Genomic DNA, 12,847 nt, shown 5'->3' with positions numbered 1-12,847 from the left:
CTCTATCTTGTCCCTTACGTAATCTGCATCTTTCCCTTTCTTCTATCTCCCCGTGATTAGGCTTGGTACCGACTGTCCAGTCGCTCCGTACCCTGAGGAATTATCGCGACCTCGCACGCCAGACTTTTGTTGGACAAGACTTATTGCCGTTGCTTGAGCCTACGTGGCATCTTCCAACTTACTGGAACCACTAGTATTGTTTTAACAGGGTTCTCATTACTCTAAAATAGTATTTCCCCTGCCAAATTTTCTAATTTGTGACAATACCGTGGCTTATAAAAAAAATAAAACAACAGAAAAAACTGCTTTCTACAGCCTAATCGCCTTGTAATTCTCATGAAAAAAATGCAACTACGCGCTAAACGTCCCTAAAATATAACTAAACCAACCAAATCTATTCCAAAATAATTTAATTTAATAATACCAATTAAATTCACCCAGCATGGTTTTTTTTTTTTTTTTAATTTTGGTACCTTTAATTCACAATAGGGTAACATTTTATTTTCCTAAGTACTTGCATACATATTTCATTCATCTTCTCTTGAGCGATTCGTAACATAATGGCCACGTCAGCCATTGCACCCCCTCTGCCCCTTACGCCATGTCAGAGGGCATTTCATTTGCTCTCTGAAGTTGATTACAACTAGATCCGCTCACGCTGGACAGAATACATTCCGTTTACTGCTATGTCAGAAAAAACTTCTTTTTTTTTCCAAAGTCGGTAAGCGCAACCTGCCTTGAAGACACATAGCTTCACGGAAAACATCGGATTTCCACACATGAAGTACTTAAACTTGCTCCATGTTGATTCTACTCGAAATCAACAGAAATCACGATAAAAAAAATAAAATTCGAATCATTTCCCGAGAATAATGAAATTAATAACTACCCATGTAATTCAACACCTCTCCAAAATTCTAACATGCTTGCCACAGAAATTAAATTCCATTCACGCCCCACTTTTTTTCTTTCATTTCTTCATATAGTTTATTTAACCCTATAATTTATCCTTTTTTTTCTACCTTACTTATGTGGTCAAAACGTCACTCATGTCGAATAGAACATTTATTCTACATTTCGAAAATTAAAATTAATACCGACTGAACCTTTGACTCTTCCGAAACTTTTTTTTTTATTATTATTATTATTTATTACACTGTTTAAATCTTATTTCTTTCTCTTTTTCCCTATTTTATTATTACTGTTATGATTATTAATTAACAGCACGTTCTTTCTTTTATTAATCATTCTTTCAATAGACTCCACAAGCAAAGATTTCACCTCACCATTCTGCGAAAAAAAATACATGTCAAAACAAGAAAATTCTGCCAATACCGTTTGACAACACATCAATTACATAAAAATAATAAATTTAAAAAAATACAAAAATATCCTATAAGCAATTACAAAGTCCCATCTCACTAACAACAAAATTCCAAATAACAAAACACAGATTCGTGGATACTCCTTTTGACCACGTCATAAAAAAAAAAAAAATTCCTACGAAAAATTCGCACAATCAGCGAAAAAGAAAAAAAAATCATTTTACAGGACATGACCATTGTCTTTTCATCAACAGTACATATTGTTTTTCATTAAAAGTTACATTTAGTTCACAGTTTAAACATGACACAAAATATTCATAACACATATTTGTGATTGACATGTTTATCTTTGTGGTAAAGGCTCGTTACAATCATATGTTCTATTTCTTTATTTTTCATTTTGGTTTTCTCACTGGCTGTTGTTAAAAATTTTCAAAATAAGGCCATTTTTCGTTTTTCCCTTCTAATTTTGACATTAAGTGATATTTTTCTTCGTTCATAACGAGCTAATTCCCAATACGATAAACATTTTTTTTTTTAACTATTTTCTATATATAAAGTTTTACATCTGTGTGTCTGTATGTCTTCCTTTTCTTTCTTTGTGAAAAGGTTGTACGTGTGTATTCTTTTTTTTTCTTTTTTTTTTTCTTAATTATTTTTCTAATTCGCCTAGTGTTTTAATAGACCCTACGTTGTGTGTGTTGATTTGTATTTTTTTTCTACTGTTCTTTCTTTTTTTTTTTTCTTTTTTTTTTCCAGACATTTTATTGTGTTTTTCTTGTCTTTTTTTTTCGTCCTTTTTTCCCCGTGGTAATCGAAGTTCTTTTTTTTTCTTCTTTTTTTTCCTTTTAAACCCACCCTTGCTAGGTGGTCTGGTCAGTTAAGGCACCAAATTTGAATATGTTATATATTCGTTATCATTCTGAGTTATCCTTGAGGGGTACCAATTGAGCTTTCGTTACATTTGAATATGTTATATAGAGTTCTTCATTTAGGGGCACATTTTACGTTTTCTATATAACATAAGAAAGATTCCATGTGATTGTCTCTAATATAAATGGTTGTGTGTTTGATTATCATAAAGGGAATCGTGTGTGTGACATGTAATTTCTGAACCTACCTCTGTTTATCGCTGTTGAACCATCTGGCACTTTCTCATCCTGGAGGGAGACTTGATACCTGTTTGACGAAGATTTATCACTCCAAGACGATGAAATGGTTTTATAGTTTTTATTTCACTTTCCCCAGAGGTCCTGCAGCAGGTGTAAAGTGAAATCTGCTTGTGTGGTTCTTCTTCACACACGTCAGCGTTCGTCTCCCCCCTCCCCAGTTAAGAGGGGGGACTACGAAAAAACGTCCGTCTTCTTCAAAGCTCAAATCAAATCTCACAGATCTAGCCAACCACGTCACACATACGTAATTTGGTCAGCTGACCTTTGGTTCTGGTAAACGTGTCTACCTCCACGTTTACTCACCTCTCTCTCTCTCTCTCTCTCTCTCTCTCTCTCCCTCTCTATTCTCTTATAGAGACACAGAGAGAGAAAATAGAAAGAGTAAGAAAGCCAGAGAGGGGGGAGAGATGCTCGTTAACACTTTGACAATGTGGAGAGAATGGTAATTTAACGGATCCGGACTGAAACCCTTCGACATTTGCAGTTCTACATCAATCGAAACATTTTTGTGAGCAGGTACTAAGTGGAAACCAGGAACAACCAACTTTGGGGATATCATGATGGGGAGGGGTTACGTTTCTTTTTCTGTATTACTTTTATCTCTACTATCATATAAAAGTCACTTTGTGTTAGTTTCTTCCTTATAGGGCCCGAAACGGCTGAGCCTATCTTTTGTAAATTTCACACAAAGCTAATTTATATGTCTGGCAGTGTTCTTAGATATGGTTTATACAATCGATAAGTATCAAAAATTGAAAAAATCTGATCTTGAAAATAGCTTTTCTCTCTTATAGATAAAAAAGAATAATTTTTACAAGGGAATATTTTGCGTTACACAGCCAAGGGAGGTAATAACATTTCAGTAAATCATTTCTTCTTAAAAGACAGGTTTCTTATAATATGGAAATATAGCTTAGTGGTAGAGCATTCGATTACAGATCGGATGATTCTCTGTTCAAGCCTGGATGTACCTCACCATTTTATTATAATCTTTTTCTTATTAATGAGTTCATTTTACAATAAAAGAGGTACCATTTAAAGTTGCTGCAAATTATTTCTTCATTTGCATATTTTAAAACTAAACATTAATCAAAAGTGATTTTTCTAGGCCATGCATCATCAAACTCAAATATCAGTTGACATGATGGTGTAAACAAACACAGACAGAATTTGATGAACAACATTATCATTATTTAAAAAAGAATTTCTTGCAAATTAGCCCACCGGGCAAATTATTCTCATAATATATAATAATCAATAGAGGATTGAGTCTATAATAATACATACACAATCTGCATAAATTAAAATATGTTTAAGTGTATTGTACAACCGGGCAACGCCGGGTTGCTAGCTCGTTATATATAGCTATTATTATTCTTACATACAAGGTGTGTTCAGTAAGTAACACCCTTGCACTTGTTTTGGCGGTTGGGCCAGTTCCATCCAAAGAATTTACTGCATCCCGAAGGAAAGCTGATCAGGTGCGATGGACCTATGCAGTAGTAGATATGACTGTTAGCCAATCACAGTTTCAGCAGCAAATCCCATAAGTGAGTGCTCAAGATCAGCTCTGCATCCCTTCACCATTATGAATTGGGTTTTCAGCTGGTCTCCACATAATTTTTTTAACAACTGTGAGGCAGAGCTGGTTTAATGGCTTCGTGGATGAAATCATATGGACGATTACAAAGAGTGTAATCAAACCAGCGAAGACATCTTGAAAGGAGAGCTTGCCAACGTAAATGACTGATCGAACACCTCAAGCTTTCGGAGGTCGTTGGCTCTCATCAGCTAGGTTTCACAGTTGTACAGTAGAATGGTGAAATTCTTGTATAGAAGGACTAGCAGTGTTACCTGATATTACCCGGGACAAAATGTAACATATTTCTATCAAAACCTCTCCCTTCTTGTTTTCTTCTCATTTTCCCAACTTTATGGGTGTTTGTTTTGTAGTTTTTGATTTTTAGCTGCATATGCAAACATATAAACAACTGCAATTTCTATAATAGATTTGCCAGCAAGCACGAAGGATACAATGTAAACAGTTGTGATGGAATATTTTGAAATTTCTTAGGTTGTTTGATCTCATCAGTCAGGTTTCAAAATTACTAATAATTCCTTTCTTTCATCATTACAAAAATGATCATGTGTTATTATTATGATACTTGAAAATGACACTACATCAAAGGGAGGTCACTCAGATTCTTGTCCATGGTTTCCAGATTAGCTTTTTTAAAACTAAATTTTGCGAAACCCCCCCCCCCCTGACAAAAGAAAGGTAGTCCTGTAAATTCACCCTTGTCCGTTCATCTGTCCGCACTGTTCTCAATAACTATGCCTTGGAATTTGAAATTTTGCACAAACATTAAACATGATATGAGTAAAAAAAGTAACAGAACGGATTTTCCAGGAAAACTCTAGTTGCCCCAGGCAGTTTGCAGGTTAAAATGATTAAAATTAACACTTGTGCTTATTAAAAAAATTGACGTCAAAAACAATTAAAACGCATTTCATTCCTATATTCGGATTTCACAATTTTAAATTACCACGTGATGTTAGCATCAGTCAGCCATGTTGGCGAATCAACCTGTGAAAGCCCATATAGCCGAATCCTTATTCCAATTTTGATAAAAAAAAAATTACATTTTTTATTCTAGGATTCAACATAATTGGCGAGAGAAATACACAGACGAGTAAGAGAGATGCGTGACTTGTTTGGTTAATTATAATTTACGGCTTATTAAAATAAAGCAGTGTATTTTTTATTTTTTATAACTCAATCCCAAAACTAAAATATATTTTAGCCTGACTTTATAGAGGGGGAAAAAAGCATTCGGGAAACAAACGTTGATTGATTCGCATTTGGTATCATAGTAGATCACTTTAAAACAGGTCAATATTCATTTCCATATCTTGCTTAACCGTTCTGAGCCATGTTTTAAGCTGGCTGCATCGTTTCTTCCAGTCCCGAGGAAGAACCAGATCTATGGCTTCTCTCATGAGATCACCTTGTTGACAGCAGAGGGCATGAGATACCAAACTGATTCTGAGTCAGACAATCTACAGTGTTTGCCGTTGGAGTCGTGACTTAGTGTCGGTGTTGGCGATGGATCGCCAAGACTTGGGCAGCTTTTGTGCGAGATGCGATGAATTCATTGGAAGGAGTCAGCTTAACCGATCCGAGGTAAATGCCACCTCAAGACAAGAAGAAAGGTATAGATTCAGCAGTTGAAAGGAACATGTTTACCTAAAAATAATTTTATTTGATTTTTAGAATCCAATATGAAATATAATTAAGGAGCAACAGAAATAAATCTAAACTCGTGCAGTTTAACGTTTTTGAATTTTTTAGATAAAGATTGATAATTTCTATTATTTGGACTACTGTTCTCTTCTTGAGTTATTTTCAGTCTTTCAGATAATGTAACCGCCAGTCTCCTTCGGGTGTATATTATAAAACTTTAGAATCTGCATGGAATTTCAAATGGGACCTTTTATTTAATTCACAGGGGCAACATATTCTTGTTCTGTCAGCCCATCAGCAATTCACAATTGCATTTCTACATATCGGTACAGACTGATCAGTACTCGTGTGCATCATAAATTAGTTGCCTTAATCTGTGACGAATCAAAACTTGTCAAACTCCTTGGCAAAAGCAATCTACTTAGTGTCCAGAAATATGGATTTCATCCTGCAACTGCTGATGTGCTAACTGTAAGACTGAATAGAAATGAGGAATCTCTTAATGGGGACTTTGTTTCTAAAGCAAGAGCTCTGAACATATCAAAGGCCTTTGAAAGGGTTTGACACTAAGATTTGCTTTACAGACGTACTAGCTATAGGATGTCTGACAATGTCCTTTTGCCCATTAAAGCTTTCCTTTCTGATAAGTCTATAAATGCAGTTATGTATGAAACACAGTATATTAATGCCGGTGTGTCTCAAGGATGTATTCTTGGCACAAATATTTTCCTGATTTTAATTAATTTTCATTAATGATCTTCCAAATCACAATCTAATGAGATGCACATCTTGTAATATAATTGTCTATATAATGTGCTTATCTATGTACAAGTATATATGAATGTCTATTATCTATAAATATAAAAGCGAAAATGTATGTATGTATGTACGCTTTTCCTCAATGTCCACAAAAGGCTTCTTTCAGAGAAGCGCTCGCTCGCTTCGCAACTTCTTAAAACTTTTTATATCGTCCATAAATTGTAATATCTCACAGTTAACCATGGAGCTCGCCTGTCTATATAATTTTAATGACTTTGAAACGTTAATTATTCGACATTTCCCGCATCAGCACGCGTTACATTCGGTTTTCGGTATAAACAAAAAGCGAAACTCGACTCTAATAACAGGCCCAGAGACAGTGGTCTCTAGAGAGCTAAGTAACGTTTGGTCAGTGTCGACTTCGTCATATCAGACGGTAGCTTTCATTTCGAGACGAGGGAGCGGGTTTTTAAAAACAAACACACCGATTTATTGACCTCATTAAAAACTGTCCCGCAGAAAATGCTAACTGCTGAATAGCTATCGCCGTCACGTCAATCAAAAACGCGCACCTGTTCTTTTTTTTTTCATACTTTACTATTTTCCAACTGCGCGTCGTAAAGGCTTAATTTTTTTTTCACGGGCACCTGTTTTTTTTTCACACATACCTACAAACACCCGGGCAACGCCGGGTACCCCTCGCTAGTCTATTATATAAATCTCACCTGCCTGTTAGTGTGTGTGTGTATATATATATATATATATATATATATATATTTATATTTTGTGTACAGAAAGTTGTTAGTTGAGACAGGTCATTGGTACCGTCGGTTTCAAGCCCGATAATAAGGCCCGTTTAAGGTATCCTAAAGTACGCTCTTAAAGGTATCCTAAAGTACGCTCTTAAAATTTGGATTTTCCTTTTAATTGAGCACTCTGCTGGAATTCTTTTTCCAAAAAAAACTACTTGCTAAAACTTTCAACACACGCGACCAACACTGACAAAATTGGTATTCTTTGAAAGCCCAGTCTCTTGGTCAACAAATGTCCAAAAATTGGCCAAAAACATTAATTCTTTCACTCTCAACTCGGCCGTTTTTCACAAGGAGGGGGTCACTTTTTCTGTCGATATTTTTGTAAGTCATCATCTCTGTTGGATTGACTAGCCTTAATTCCAACACTCACAACTTCCATTTTCATCATGGATGCATCAGCTAAGACGTTATGTTTTTTTAAAACCGTTTTCTCCTTCACATTACGTGCTCGAGCCTGCCTGCCTACCACTTTTTTTTTTTTTTTTTTTTTAAACACCTCTCTCCACCCGGGTTGTGTACTGTTGTTTTGTCCCCCCACTATCACCACTTTTTTTTTTTTTAATACCCCTCGGGGTTCCTTACTACACCACCTTGACACACCTGGGCAATGCCAGGTACCCCCATTAATTTTCTGTTTGATTTAATTTTCTTTCTTTTTTTTTTTTGCATTTTCACCCCAAAACAAAGCACAGTGCCATTTGATGTAGGGGGCTACTATCTGGGACGTAATTTGCAATCGATCTACACTATCTTTTATTTTGGCCTATCTTTATGTTGTCAGGTAGAGTTATGCAGATTCATGTCTGATTTATTTGTTGCTTTTGAATCTGAATTGCAGCCAAAGAAAGTTTTTAAAATGTTTCTTCTCACACAATTACAACGTATTCTTGTGCACACATTTCAGTTTCTGCCATTTGCAAAATGAATTTAATTAACTCCGAATAATTCCAACAAAATCTCCGACAAAATTATAAAAAGAGATTATTCCAAGAAGACTTCCTGGAATTAAAAGATGCTGCAACATAAAAAGACAACAAAATCATGTGATGAGATTTACTGCCAATAAATAATTCAATTCTCATAAACAATGAATCCAAAATCCAACATGGCCGCCATTAATTTGCAATCTATTCTTTCATTAGATTACTAAAAACACTTAATTTTTTTTTAATTGTATTTTCACCCCAAACATGGCACAGTGCAACTTTGATGTAGGGGGCTTCTATCTGGGACATAATTTGTAGGGGTACTATGTAGGGAGCTGAGCAGCAAGAGATCTGTTTATATTACACTGGAACTTCTACATGTCAGCACAGTTGCGGAATCAGGAACCCAAAAGGGAATTCCAAAGTCTAGCAGTCCTAGGAAAGAAGCTATTAGAGTAGAAGGCTTTCTTGCATCTAGGGATTTCTACTGTGTAAGGGTGGGATTTTACAGCTTGTCAGGGGTATTTACATTGAGGGGATACAAGGGTCTATAGTTCGTCAGAGCATCTACCATTAAACTATTTGTAAAACAGGCAGAGGGATGCAACATTTCATTGATTGTCTTTAAAATGTTGAGTGTATATACATATTAGAAATGTATATATGATCATCTACATGATGAGTGCATGAACAGGACATATAACATTTATGATAAACCGTCTTTACAATAATAGGAGATGGATACAGTTCTGTTTGGGGGGGGGGGGTTAACATCGGCCAATGAAAAACATAACTTGTCCATTTGGGTTGGTCTTGATTTGACGTATCCTTGGAAAAGCTGCAAATGAAGTTTCGTACAACTCAAAGTCTTGGTTGTATTTACAGCAGCTTTATTTACCAATGTTTCCCCACTGGGAAACTGCACACTGATCTTATGTTTTTACTATCATCATTTTCTGATAGTCTCCCCTGCTCGGAGCCATTACGGTCAGTGGACCGTCTCTCTCCCTCTGACTGTGTCTCTCAACACTGAGTGCCAACCTTTGACTAATTTCTACGTGTCTCTCAAAAAAAAAAAACCCATCTCTCCCATGTAGTCATCTGTGTTTATTTTTACTTATTAAATTCCTTTTCTAAGTTAAAATTCCTAGGAACTATTTTAATGTAAATATTTTCTTAGTTTTTTTTTTTTTTACATAGGCATCACCACATTATCAAGGCCCAGAGGCCACTCAAGGATAAGGGTTAAAGAGTGTACAGTAGAAATTGGTCAATATAGTAATCATTAGTAATGAAAATTTGGTAAATTTAATAACTTATATGGAACGGCTCATCAAGAACTTATTTACTTTAGACTTGAACACAACCATATTGTAGTCAGCCGGAAAGCAGGAAAACGGAAGACAATTCCACAGGCGTGCAGTTCTAAGAAAGAAGCTTTGTTCATGGAATCTACGTTTAGGTTTAGGCACAGATAAAGAGTGGGGGAAATTATTGATAGTGTTTACAGCTAGACGAGTGTTTCTTGTGAAAGTTTGGCGAGGGGGGACCATAGATTGAAGCTCAGTTGAACACTTTCCATGAAAATAACGATACATCAGAGACAAACTCGCAACATCTCTTCTGTGAGATAGAGGTTGCAAGGAGGAGAAAAGGACATCTCCTACGAGGCTACGAAGTCTATTTTGAACCCTATCAAGGCAGGACAAGTCCTTTCTAGCAGCTCCTGCCCAGATGTGGCAACAGTATTCCATCCTTGGACGTACCTGGCTCTTATATAGGTAGAGAATAGCATCAGCAGTGATATATCTACTGGATCGATAGAAAGATCCCACCATTTTTCCAGCGGCCTTGGCAACAGATTTGATATACGTGTTCCATTTAAGATCAGGAGTAATGGTCAAGCCCAGAAGCTTGTCAAAACTTGAGGCCTCCTGAAGACGAGAGCCATTCATTTCAATTGATGACAAATGCGGATTAGAATGTTGATGATGTAAAGAGAGAAGCTTGGTTTTAGATGCATTAAAAGTAACCAGCCACTTCTTTCCCCATTGTACTACGTGCTCAAGATCAGAGGAGAGAGAATTGGAGAGAACTTGGTCGTTTACTGTCTTAGATGTGGTACCATAAATGGTAGTGTCGTCAGCATAAATGTCTACAAATGATGTAAGGATATGATTTGGAAGATCATTAATGTAGATCAGGAAAAGAGTTGGGCCCAGGATGGATCCCTGAGGGACACCGGCATTAATACTGTGAGCTTCTGATTTTTGCCCCTCAACTACTACTCTTATGAACCTATCAGAAAGAAATGATTTAATAATTGAGAAGACTTTTCCAGCTATACCATAGCTAGCGATCTTATGAAGTAAACCTTTATGCCATACCCTATCAAAGGCTTTAGATATGTCAAGAGCAATTGCCCTAGAAAGATTGCCACCGTCGAGAGATTTGCTAATCCTATGCGATATAACTGTAAGGACATCTGCTGTAGATCTAGCAGAACGGAAACCATATTGAGTGTCACTAAGAAGGTTATTTTTGTTGAGATGTTTGATTACTTCTGTATTTAACACAGATTCTAGCAACTTACTCATGACGCACAGGAGACTTATTGGCCTGTACTGAGAGGGGGATGAGCGATCACCTGAATTCTTAAATACAGGGCATACTGATGAGATTTTCCAGGGAGATGGGAAACTATTCTCCTTAAGACAACGTTTAAACAGTTTTGTAAGTATGGGCGCTAATTCAGGTTGAAGTTTTTTGAGTACTATAATTGGAATACCATCAGGGCCAGTTGCTTTACTGGAATCAAGGTTTTTGATTAGCTTCGCAACATCACGTACAGATATACGTATATCACATAGCGTGTTTTCTGATACAGGAGGAAATATTGGGGGTTGGCGGTCTTGGTCGCAAAGGGTAGAATTAGCTGCAAAGTTCTTGACAAAGAGTTTGGCTTTGTCTGATGCTGACGAGATTACCTCAGGTCCATTGATAATAGTTGGGATGGAGCACACGCTTCTGTTCAGGATTCTGTTTGCTATTTGCCAAAACTGGTGGGAACCAAGCCGCTGCTCAGCTACTTTGGACTTAACAGATTGAGCATACAACACTCTTGCATTCCTTATTACTTTCTTACAATGGTTGCTGGCAGTCCTGAAAACGGCTTTAGTTTCCATACATCTATTACGTTTGAAGCAGTGGAAAAAGTGATTTCTGTGCGCAATGGCAGCAGCACATTCTGGAGAGAACCATGGCTGGCTGTTAGGTTTTTGCTGAAACTTTTTAGAGGGTATGAAATGGTCAATACCTAGAATTAACCATTCAGTTAGGTCTAATACTATAGAGGACACATCCTTTTTAAACATGGAATGCAGAGGTAGATCAGATATAAATGTACGGAAGCTATCCCAGTCAGCCTTAGTGTATCGATATACTGTACGATGAAGAGGTACGTCTGGGGACTTATTACATTTCATTTTTATCTTAATTGATACAACAGAGTGGTCGGAAGATCCAAGAGGCGACAGAACAGAAACTGAACATAGTTCAGGGCAAGTTGTGAGAAAAAGGCCTAGTAGGCTCGCATACTGGCCGTCATTATCGGGCACACGGGTAGGTTCCTGAACAATCTGAGTGAGGTCATAGGCAATGGAGAAATCATGACAGAACCTCCCCTCATCATCGGTCTTGTTTGAGTGGGTCAACCATTCGACGTTGTGAACATTGAAGTCTCCACATACGTGAATGTTAGCTGAAGGATAAGTAGAAAGGACTTGGTCAATTTTCTCAGATATGCTTTGAAAGATAGTAACTCCGCTGTTGTGGGGGCGATAGAGAGTAAATATAAATGCAGTAGTGTGAGCTAAAGCAACCCGGAAGCACATATAGGGTAAGTAAGGATCTTCCCTGGAGATGTCCCTCCCACATGGAAAGCTATCTTTAATATAGGCACATATTCCATGCCCATGGCGATCTTGGGGGTCAGATTTAGAAGTTAAGTTAGAGTATCCTGAAATTGCAAACTCATCTAGGGAAATAGCCTGTCCAATGCCAGTTTCACTTAAAAATAAAAGGTCTGGTTTAGTCTCCTGTAATTGGGTTTCAACCTCTGGAAGGTTAGAACGAAGACCCCTGATGTTGGAGAAGGAGACATGGTAGTAGGGGTCTACGTTGGAAGTTGGAGAACCGGGTTTAATCGTGTATTTTTTCTTGAAACTTGTCATGATGAAATTTTGGAATTTGTGGACTAGGTCGACAGATTTACTTAGAGCAGGACAGAGAGGGGAAATTAAGAGAGAAAAAGAAATGAAGAATTTTTTTTTTTTATTTGTAGCTAATGATAAGGTAAAGCCGTAACAATTACCCACTAGTATGGCATCGAGAGGCCCCACCAGAAGCTACTGCATGGTCCAGAATCCATTCACCAAATGGCAATACAGCAGCCCCAGTACTTTGCACCTGCTGATAGGACAGCCTCCTTAGTGGTTAATCCAAGGTTCGGGTCCCTGACTATCAGGCGGATAACGTCAGCCCAGACAAAACGTTTACCTCCAGCACCCTTACTAGTGACATGGCTACAAGGATAGACATAGAAACA

The sequence above is a fragment of the Euprymna scolopes genome, chromosome 31, assembly GCF_053919585.1.
Source record: "Euprymna scolopes isolate OS-2025 chromosome 31, ASM5391958v1, whole genome shotgun sequence".
In the NCBI taxonomy this organism is placed as follows: domain Eukaryota; kingdom Metazoa; phylum Mollusca; class Cephalopoda; order Sepiida; family Sepiolidae; genus Euprymna; species Euprymna scolopes.
Note: the sequence above shows the minus strand (reverse complement) of the source record.